Source organism: Schistocerca serialis, chromosome 3 (assembly GCF_023864345.2).
Source record: "Schistocerca serialis cubense isolate TAMUIC-IGC-003099 chromosome 3, iqSchSeri2.2, whole genome shotgun sequence".
Lineage (NCBI taxonomy): Eukaryota > Metazoa > Arthropoda > Insecta > Orthoptera > Acrididae > Schistocerca > Schistocerca serialis.
This window is the reverse complement of record NC_064640.1, coordinates 188,629,991-188,641,720: the sequence shown is the minus strand read 5'-3', so window position 1 is coordinate 188,641,720 and position 11,730 is coordinate 188,629,991. Positions and strand designations below refer to the sequence as shown.

The 11,730-nt window shown below is 46.4% G+C and overlaps 1 pseudogene; it reads right to left on the bottom strand.

The window, feature by feature from the left end:
• Positions 1-10,179: 10,179 nt before the first annotated feature.
• LOC126472045 (5S ribosomal RNA) lies at positions 10,180-10,297 on the bottom strand (annotated as a pseudogene).
• Between the last annotated feature and the right edge of the window lie 1,433 nt (positions 10,298-11,730).

Sequence of the window (11,730 nt, the reverse complement as noted above, 5' to 3'; positions counted from 1 at the left end):
TGTTTGTGATGTCCTTAGGTTAGTTAGAATTAACTAGTTCTAAGTTCTAGGGGACTAATGACCTCAGCAGTTGAGTCCCATAGTGCTCAGAGCCATTTGAACCATTTTTTTGACCTTAGATGTTAAGTCCCATAGTGCTTAGAGCCGTTTGATGCAGTAAATAATCGACTTCATATTGTCAACTGGTCAGAAGGTAAAATACTCTTAGTCATAATGATTGGTATAACAGGAGTGTTTGATAATTTATCGCGGTATATTACGATTAATGTGAAAATGGATTGTCCCAGATGTTTCTGTAACAGCCTTCGAGATTAGTGGACAGACAGACAGACGACACGGAATGCCTCAGTAATGAAATAGCGAAGATCACCACCAAGACCTGTTATAAACGATTCAGTGTGTTGCTCGAACAGTCCACGGGTGTACTGCCGGTCCATAGTGTCCAACGCGCGCAATATTTCGGCGATCAGACATGTCGCCATCGTCAGGTGCGCTGACGAACTGAGCTCCTGAGGGCGGGCGGCCGTCTTAAATCCCCTCCCCTCGCGAGGCGTTCTCACCGCGGTCCGCGCCCACTCGTCAGCGCTCGCTGAGACGCTGGCGTCGGCATCTGTGGTGGCGTCGGTGTAATTTTCTCGTCCTCCCTGGTCACCCGTTCGTTTCTTCCGCTGAGCTTCTTTCTATTTATACTCCCCACCTCTACAGTACAGCGTGTGGAGACGGAAGAAGTCACGGAGAAGGTGGTAGCCACTGCCTATATACCGTATACTGGCGCACTATCGGGGAAAATAGGACGAATATTGAGGAAACACCGAGTAGGAACCGTCTTTTGCCCACCAAATAAAACACGAGCATTATTGGGAAGTGTCAAAGACGATCTCGGTTTGCAGAAGGCCGGCATATACCAGATTCCATGTCAATGTGGAAAGACTTACATTGGACAGACAGTGCGCACCATCGAAGATCGTTGCCCAGAACATCAGAGGCACACTCGACTTGGGTACCCCAACAAGTCGGCGGTCGCAGAGCACTGTTTGTCCGAAAATCACTAAATGGTCTACCAACATACCAGGGTCTTGGCAAAGACATCTAAATACTGGGACAGCGTCGTTAGAGAGGCTATTGAAATTCGTACCAGGGACGGACGCATCAACCTCAGCAGGGCATGGGAACCAGCATTGAGTCTAATTAAAAAGACGCTCAGCAAAGAAAACGAACGGGCGACTAGGCGGACGAGGCAATTACACCGACGCCACCACAGACTCCGACGCCAGCGTCTCAGCGACCGCTGACGTGCGGGCGCGGTCCGCAGAGAGAACGCCTCGCGAGGGGAGGGGATTTAATACGGCCGCCCGCCTCAGGAGCTCAGTTCGACCCCTCCCGTTCCCCAGTCCAATCCTACCGCTGCCAACGCTGCCTCACGTGCAATGACCACGTTACCTCTGCCTGCAAGAACCCCCCTACTTGTCCCCACTGCAAAGCTTCCCACTTCCTCAAGAACTCCCCCAACCTCACCTCTCCCCCCGCCCCTCATCAACACCTTTAACAAACCACGTCCTACCTTCCCCTTTTTTATCGCCTTATCTATGTAGCATTTTATTCTTGTTTTAGTTGTCATGTCACTCGGCTGAAGAGTGGCGAGTTGTGCCGCTGACAGCCCTCTCCTGCCCATACGGGGCAGGGGAATAAAATCACAATAAAAAAAAAAAGCTGAGTTCGTCAGCGCTCCTGACGATGGCGACATGTCTGATGGCCGTAATATTGTGCCCGTTGGACACTATGGATCGACAGTACACCCATGGACTGTTCGACCGAGAAATACACCGGGAGAAACTGAAGAATCGATTCAGTGTGTTGTCACGAGTTTGGTGTATTGACATACAGCTACTACGTACGAAGCATCAGAATAGTAAAAGTCTCGGAGAATGCATCACCTTAGCAGATGAATTACTGATAACAGCTGGACGAAAGTGAAGAAAACTGTAGACAGGTTCTCAACACTTTAAGCCATTCTTATGTGCAGAATAAATAGACGGTAAAACGACTCCCTGTTAGCTGAGTAACTGTCAAGAGTGAGAAACATTGCAATCAGAGAAAACAGTCAAACCGTTTAGAGGAAAGAAGTATAAAGTATTCTGAAGACTGGTTTGATCACCGCTGTGCTGTACTGAGTAGAGTCCTATTGGAGGTGATATTCCCTTACCTTGCTCTGACCTTATACCCAGCTAACTATGCAGGCTCTTACAGTTTAACAGGGACTCCATATTACAATGAAACTTGGCATTTTTCATATTAATAAATCATTGGCAGAGATAAAAGAACTGTTAGGAGGCAGAAAATTCCCTACTGACGCCTGAGATTCAGTAGTTTACCAATTATCCACTGAGCTGCAACAAAAATTACCATCAGACAATCGTTTCAAAAGTATCGTAACAATGTCAAATACATAATACCTTTGAGACGACATATAAAGTAAATACAAAAAGTATTTGATATGAAATAAAAAATGCCAAACCATGCCAAGTTAAATTTACTACGCAGCATTTTTCCTAGAAATGGGCCACGCCCACTCCATTAGGCTCTGCAGGCAGATGTCCCTTCAGGTTCTAAAGGGTGTCATTGCACCCAACAACATCAGTTGCAGGTCTGCTCCGTGAGTTCTAAGTACAGCTCCCTCCTAAATTGATCTTGAACTGTCTTCGCCTGCCGGCCTCTGATTGCACCGCTTCATCACTATCAAAGTGAAACAGATGGAAGTCAAATGGGCCAAGTCGGAACTGTGTGCACGTGGATCGATGGCAGTGATCCCAAGGCGTCTGATTGTTGCAGATGTCACAGCGCTTGTGTCTGGTCTTTCATTGTCATGCTGAAGGAGAGGGCTCCCCATGTGTGGACAAACTCTTCGAATTCGTGCTTTCAGTTTGCAAAGGGATTACAGCACGCTGTTCTCACGCACCGACATAGTTACGTTACACACCGCCCCATTACGCGTTATAATTTGGAGCCCTCTAGCGTCAGAGTGTTGCAAATTGGTCAGCGAAGCGAGAAAGTTGACCGAATAATATGCATGGCATGTAATCACAGAACAAAAAATTCGGCGGCATTACTTTCAGCACTTCCTCATAACATGCAATTTTGTAGGTGCACGGAAGGATTTATTGCGAATGGTCTCACCCTCAATTTTAGAAAGACACAACACGTTCAGTTCTGCTCAGTACTACACCAATCATAAGTGCAACATAACGTGAGGAAACAATAAATAGAGTGGAAGCTTGAAAGTTCTCAGGTGTCAATAGCGATGAAAATTTAAACTGGAAAAAGCACATTTTGGAACTTATAAAATAACTTATTCCAGCCGCATTTGAACTTAGGATCATTGCAGATCTTGAGGAGAGAGAAATCAATAAGTTGACATATTTTTCATCAGGGTGAGAGTTATTGAACTACACGAAATAAAATCGTCACACCTGCTGATCGGTTTGCGTTAGGACGTTCAAACTGTACGTTTGGCCACGGGGCATGATGGGATTTAGTATGGTTTGGTTTAGCGACGAAGCCCACTTACATTTGGATGGGTTCGTCAATAATCAAAACTGGCGCATTTGGGGGACTGAGAATCTGCATTTGGCGATCGGTGAGTCTCTCCACTCTCAACGGGTGACTGTGTGTTGTGCAAGGTCCAGTCACGAAATAATCTGTGCGATATTCCGTGCTGGCACAGTGACTACCGAATGTTACGTGAATGTTTTCAAAGATTATTTCATCCCCATTACCCAAAGTGACACTATATCGACAACATGTGGTTCTTCCAAGTCGGAGCTCGATCCCATCGAAACGGGAGGGTGTTTGATGTCCTGGACGAGCATTTTGGGGACCGCATCCTGGCTCTGGGGTACCCAGAGGCCACTGGCACGGGCGACTGGCTGCCATTTTCTCCGGATATGAACAGTTTCGACTCGTTCTTGTGGGCCTATATTTAAGACAAGGTGTCCAATAATAACCCCGAAACCATTTCTGAGCTGGAATCAGCCATTCAGGAGCATCGATGTTCCGACACTTCAGCGGGTCATGCAGAATTTCGCTATTCGTCTGCGCCACATCATCGCCAATGATGGCAGGCATATCGACCATTTCATAACCTAAATCCGCATATTTGTAGTGACGTTTGAATGTTGAACAAGTGTGTAAAGTGTGTGCACACCGTAGATTGTAATTAATTTACGTTTTTGCATATACTCGTAGTTCAATAATCGTAGCCCTGTGTACTCATTCAATAATGTCATATGGAATAATGTTCTCGAGTAACTCATCTTTAAGAAAGAATGTCTTCATTGTTCAAAACCATACTGCAAGGACAGTATGTGGTGCTCACCCACGATCATCTCGTAGACATATGTTTAAGGAATTAGGCATTTTTTGTTCCCTCATCAAGTTTTACAGAGCACCGAATTGAGACACCTCTGCGCGAAGTCAGGACAGCTGTTGGGGATATGCGAAGCATCAACGACGCCAGCAAAACATTATTGAAGTTCAATCATTTATTCTCGATGTTTAAAAGCGACGTTCTCCGCACCAGCCTGGGCTGTTCCTCATTCAGCTACGTGTAGGATTCTAGTTGATGTGTGTCCAGTTAGCTCAACGGTTGCCAGCCGCTGTGGCCGAGCGGTTCTAGGCGCTACAGTCTGGAACCGCGCGACCGTTACGGTCGCAGGTTCGAATCCTGCCTCGGGCATGGATGTGTGTGATGTCCTTAGGTTAGTTAGTTTTAAGTAGTTCTAAGTTCTAGGGGACTGATGACCTCAGATGTTAAGTCCCATAGTGCTCAGAGCCGTTTGAACAAAGCTCAACGGTTGCACGCTCAGTCGAGGTTTGCAATGCCGCGGCGCGAAGCCGGCGTGCAGGCACGGCCATTGCCCAACGCGAACTGGTCTCGGATTGGCTGCTGGAGTGTCCTCGGTCCCACTCCGATTCCTCGATGACCCATGTGCAATGTGCCTGGTGTATGTAGGCAGTCGTGTGGCCAGTTGATCTCTTCCCTACTCCTAGTAGGTTTCGGCACCTGGAGGTGCCCGAGTGTTCAACAGGAACGTGAACACCGAGAGGTCCTGTTGCTTGCAACTGCACTGAAGCTCAGTACTGGCAGCCCCCTGCAATATGATGTTGTTGGAAGACAGTCAGTTCCTCCATCAGCAGACAGTAGGCACCTAGCAGCATGAAGTTCATCAGGTGAAGTCCATCATCTCGAGGTCATCTTCGTGTAGTTCATAGACTGTGCTGGAGAATCTAGGACATATATTCACTATGGTATCGTAATAATGGAATCGGGTGCTATTACTCTGAATTCCATCAACTATAATGATGAACTCATGATGTGAGCTGGAGAGTTGGAGTGTTTCAATGAAACTAGCGTGAGGCTACGGCTCGAGACTCCGTTCATAATGATCGCGTGTATCCTACTTATTCTGCTATAGTCACTCAACAAACTGTTAACTGCTGTGTCAGTTCCTCGCTATGTGCCTGTTGTGAGAGAGTTTCTTGCAACACGTCTTATGAGCTAATGAATATGCTTGTTTCGCGTCATTGGGTTTTCTGGGTCAGTCTCCTTCGTGCTGAACGCGTCTCCTCACTCGACAGACGGTGCCGTAATGTGTCGACGACCTGGTCCACTGGCTCGCTTCCTGTTTCCACCTGTGTGTCCGGCAGGGTTTGAGTTTCCCTGTGACACTCTGAATAAGTTGTAATAAATTTTTTCTAATTTCTTCCCCTTACTATTCTGTGCTGTAACAGTTGGTTGTAAATAATCCACACGAGTTCAATAGGAACAATGATGTACACAGTTACATTACCAGAAAAAAATGACTTCATTACACCACATTAACGTTGTCTTTAGCACAGTGCTGGGTCCAAAGTTTTGGTCACTTACTCAGTGATATAAAATGTAGCAAAGTAAAATCTAAAAAAAAAAAAAAAAAACTGATAATGTTTCTCCTTAACAACTCCTCCTATTCCACAGAAGTATTTCTATTATTGTAATGTGTAAAAAGTGGTAGGGTAGGAATTACTAATTCACTTCTGTATGTCTAGGTTTTTTATATTAAAAAAAAGAAATGAGCCGGCCGAAGTGACCGAGCGGTTCTAGGCGCTTCAGTCCGGAACCGCAATGCTGCTGCGGTCGTAGGTTCGAATGCTGTCTCGGGCATGTCCTTAGGTTAGTTAAGTTTAAGTAGTTCTAAGTTCTAGGGGACTGATGACCTCAGAAGTTAAGTCCCATAGTGCTCAGAGCCATTTGCACCATTTTGAAAAAACATGCCTACAATCAGTATATAGGGGTATTTAAAGAATAATTTGTGATATGAATTTAAAATGACTCGTTCTACATCATTATGGTTTATCGTGCAAATGATCCGTGGAATATGAAAGTACTAAGTAACAGGTCAGCAAATTCTTTTATTACACTGTAAAATTTTTATTACTTTTTGTAGCTCAGGCGATTAACATAAATTACTCGTTGGTGAGCGAGCTGGCTCGAGATATTGATTAGCAGTATATGTAACGGGATATCGTCTGCTGGTTGTATATCGTCTCCAGCCCAAATCCGGGCGATCCCTCTTTACGAAGACGCTGCCGCTGGCGGTGGAAAGAGAGGGTGGTGGGGGGCTGTGGTTTGGTGAGGGCCGTTGTGATGAAGGAGGCAAGTGTTTTGGGCTGGCGCCTTAGGAGGTGCAGGGCGCCAGATGAGAGCGCGCGAGCCGAGCGGCGGACTATTGATCCAGCGGGCCTTCCGCGCGGTCCTCGCGCCGCCAAAATAACCGCACACCCAATTCTCCGGCCGCTCCTCTCATAACTGACCAACACAACGTCAGCCCCGACGGCTGCGCAATTGAATCCGTCCGACGCGTGCTCCGCCGCGCCGAATGGAAATTTGTCACAAGTTAGCGCGCGGCCCGCGAAATTCGGTTTCGGATTTTAAGGGCGCCAGCTGCCGCCGCTATGAAATACGTCCTCATCTGGTGCCGGCAGGTCCACCCCTCCACGGGCGTATGTCACACCCCTTATGCGCTCAGCTTGAAGCCACCTGCCGAGTACTGGCACGCCCTCATCTACACCAGACCCGACATTTCGGCGAAATACTTTTCGGTACGAGGCAGTGCCGTACGTTTTGCGCTGTGGGGCGATAACACACCCAAAATAGCTTTTTTTAAATTGAACCGAGAAAGAAAACCGGCTAACTCGTGTTTTTAACTACGAGGGCCATCCAGTAATTAAAGAGACTACACTTCTGGCCATTAAAATTGCTAAACCAAGAAGAAACGCAGATGATAAACGGGTATTCATTGGACACATATATTATGCTAGAACTGACATATGATCACATTTTCACGCAATTTGGGTGGATAGATCCTGAGAAATCAGTACCCAGAACAACCACCTCTAGCCGTAATAACGGCCTTGTTACGCCTGGGGATTGAGTCAAACAGAGATTGGATGGCGTGTACAGGTACAGCTGCCCATACGGCTTCAACACGATACCACAGTTCATCAAGAGTAGTGACTGGCGTTTTGTGACGAGCCAGTTGCTCGGCCACCATTGACAAGACGTTTTCAATTGCTGAGAGATCTGGAGAATGTGCTGGCCAGGGCAGCATTCGAACATTTTCTGTATCCACAAAGGCCCGTACAGGAACTGCAACATGCGGTCGTGCATTATCCTGCTGAAATGTAGGGTTTCGAACGGATCGAATGGAGGGTAGAGCCACGGGTCGTAACACATCTCAAATGTAACGTCCACTGTTCAAAGTGCCGTCAATGTGAACAAGAGGTGACCGAGACGTGTAACCAATGGCACCCCATACCATCGCGCCAGTTGATACGCCAGTATGGCGATGACAAATACACGCTTCCGATGTGCGTTCACCGCGATGTCGCCAAACACGGATGCGACCATCATGATGCTGTAAACGGAACCTGGATTCATCCGAAAATATGACGTTTTGCCATTCCTGAACGCAGGTTCGTCGTTGAGTACACCATCACAGGCGCTGTCTGTGATGCAGCGTCAAGGGTAACCGCAGCCATGGTCTCCGATCTGATAGTCCATGCTGCTGCAAACGTCGTCGAACTGTTCGTGCAGATGGTTGTTGTCTTGCAAACGTTCCCATCTGTTGACACAGGGATCGAGACGTGGCTGCACGATCCGTTACAGCCATGCGGATAAGATGTCCGTCATCTCGACTGCTAGTGATACGAGGCCGTTGGGATCCAGCACGGCGTTCCGTATACCCTCCTGAACCCACCGATTTCATATTCTGCTAACAGTCATTGGATCTCGACCAATGCGAGCACCAATCTCGCGATACGATAAACCGCAATCGCGATAGGTTACAATCCGACCTTTATCAAAATTGTAAACGTGATGGTACGCATTTCTCCTCCTTAACACGAGGCATCACAACAACGTTTCACCAGGCAACTCCGGTCAACTGCTCTTTGTGTATGAGAAATCGGTTGGAAACTTTCCTCATGTCAGCACGTTGTAGGTGTCGCCACCGGCGCCAGCCTTGTGTGAACGCTCTGAAAAGCTAATGATTTACATATCAGAGCATCTTCTTCCCGTTGGTTAAATTTCGCGACTGTAGCACGTTATCTTCGCGGTGTAGCAATTTTAATGGCCAGTAGTGTAATTGATCTGGGGAAAAAACTGTTAGTAGGGCAAGTTTGTTACTTTTATGGCTTTAAGTTGGCATCACTGGGATTAGCCCTGATGATCTGCTGATGTATCAACATTGTTTTCTTTATAACCTCAAAAATACATTTCAAGATGGCGAGTCCGCTTGGAACGTCCACATTAGTTGAACAACGTTCTGTTAGTCGTTTTTTACTTGCTGAAAGCGAGAAACCATTGAATTTATACTGTAGAATGTCTTAAGTTTATGACGAAGATTTTACGAATCGTGAAAATTTTTATAAGTGGGTAGAGCAGTTCAAAATTGGTTGTGACTCAGTGACTGACGAACACCGTTCTGGCCGACCAGTTGCAATTTCAGCTCCCTCACTTGAAAGTCGAATTGATGATATTCATGCCGACCGCCGTGTGACCGTGTAAATGATAGTTGACAAGGTTCAAGTTAGTACTGGTACAGTTCATAACTTTATCATTAGCAAGATGAAGTACGGCAAAACATGTGCAATATGAGTCCCAAAGGAGTTGACGCGGCTACACAAGGAAATAAGGTTGAGAGTGTGCATAGAGCTAAAGGAACGTTATGAAAGGGAATGTTAGCACTTCCCTAACAAAATTTTAACTTGTGATGAAATTTGGGTTCACTATTTCGAGCCAGAATCAAAAAGACAAAGCATGGAGTGGAAGCACACCAATTAACTTGTCAAGAAAAAATTCAAAACCCAAGCATCAGCAGGAAGAGTCACTCTGACGGTCTGAAGATCCAGTTTTTTGTGATTATCTCGAAGAACAGCGTACAATGAACAGCCAATACTACTCGGATTTGCTTATAAACAAGGTGAAGCCAGCCATGAGAGAGAGACGTCGTGGATCTCAGAGGAGATGTGTGATTCTCCAGCAATCAACGCACGTCCTCATAATCCGTGAAACCGTCGACAAAGTGGGCTGGGAAGTACTGCCTCATCCCCGTCACAGTCATGATTTAGCATCAAGTGATTTCTATTTGTTTGGTGCACTGAAGGCGGCATTACGTGGGAAGAGGTTCCAGGACAACGAGGACGTGAAAACGTTTCCGGGAAATTGGTTCAAACAACAAGATAAAGAGTTCTTTGCAGCCGGAATAAAAAAGCTTGTAGCCCGTTGGAACAAGTGCACAAATGTTCAAGGGGATAATGTTGGAAAGTAGAAAAAGTATTGTTTTGTAAAAATAAACGCTTTTTTCTCCAGACTAATTTGTCTCTTTAATTATTGAATGACCCTCGTATTTTTTTGAGCTGTTGTGTAGTATTGAATAAGCACTCCATCTTCAGGGCACAAGTGGCCCATGGGGACCATCCGACCGCCGTGTCATCCACAATGAGGATGCGGATAGGAGGGGCGTGTGGCCAGCACACCGCTCTCCGGTTGTTTCGTACGATGGTTTTCTATGGCCGGAGACGCTACTATTCGGTCGAGTAGCTCCCCAATTGGCATCACGAGGCTGAGTGCACCCCGGAAAACGGCAACAGCACATGGCGGCCCGGATGGTCACCCATCCAAGTGCCGGCCACACCCGACAGCGCTTAACTACGGTGATCTGACGGGAACCGGTGGATCCACTACGGCAAGGCCGTTGCCCGTAGTATTCAATGGTGAAAATTTTATTGCGTGAGCTCTATTTTCTTCTAGTGCAAGAAACTCGCCTGATGAAGCTGTCTTAAAAATAGACTTTACCATTGATACTAGCGAACCCAGCAATGCTTTGCAACTGCTAAACTTATGTAGGGATTGGATATACGCTCTACCAGGTGTACAAGTCTGAAACCGGAATTTCCCTATAGATGGTGCTAGCCGTCAGTGTATGGCCCGGGAGCCCGCGTCTGCACCGCCATCTCCTTCCTGTAACGGCTGACGACGCATGTCAACACACAGTAATCCAATTTCCATACATCGGTATCTGTTTCAAACCCGTAAACATGTCGAGTTTTGTGCCTACGATCTACGATTTGCGGACAGCATTGGTTTTCTGTTATCATTTGAAGAAAACTGTTGCAGATTCGCATCGAATGCTTGTCGAGGCTTTCGGCGAACATGCTCTTGGGAAAACACAGTGTTTCGGGTGGTTCAAAAATTCGAAACTGGTGATTTTGACGTGAGAAACGACAAGCGCGGGAAATGACAGAAAAAGTTTGAAGACAACGAATTGCAGGCCTTGTAGGATGTTGTGGGGAAAGCAAACCAAAGACTGCGATTTATTGGTAGAGCACTTAGAAAATGCGACAGGCCTACTAAAGAGACTGCTTACACCATGCTTGTCCGCCCTCTTCTGAAGTATTGCTGTGTGATGCGGGATCTGTATCAGAAGTGACTGACAAAGGACATCGAATAAATTCAAAGAAGGGCAGCTCGTTGTGTATTGTCGTGAAGGAGGGGGGGGGGGGGGGGGGAGTGCCGCGGACATGATGCGTGCTTTCGGGTTGGAAATAATTGAAACAAAGGCATTTTTCGTTGCGGCAGGACCTTTACACGAAATTTCAGTCGGTGGTATAGTGCTGATGCAAAGAGAGGCGGTATTATGCGGTATTATACATGTTCTCTGCGGTTGATTAGTAATATTTTGCTTTCATATCTTTTCGATCCTGAACTCGTTGTCTTATCTAGAGGTTCTCTTGCTGTTTGGATAGTATCTAGACGTTATATGATTGATTAAAAACTTAACAGAAAGAACTTTAGGTAATATTTATTTTGTTTCACCTCCAGACAAAAATATATGGTAGCATAATAATTGCCGGCCTTTGTGTCCGAGCGGTTCTAGGCGCTTCAGTCCGGAACCGCGCGACCGCTACGCTCGCAGGTTCGAATCCTGCCTCGGGCATGGATGTGTGTGAGGTCCTTAGGTTAGTTAGGTTTAAATAGTTCTAAGTTCTAGGGGACTGATGACCTCAGGCGTTAAGTCCCATAGTGCTCAGAGCCATTTGAACCATTTGAACCATAATAATTGGTTCCAAATTTAAAATGGTTGGATCAGTGTTGCCACCACAAAACTAAGTCAAAAGGATATACAGTGACAC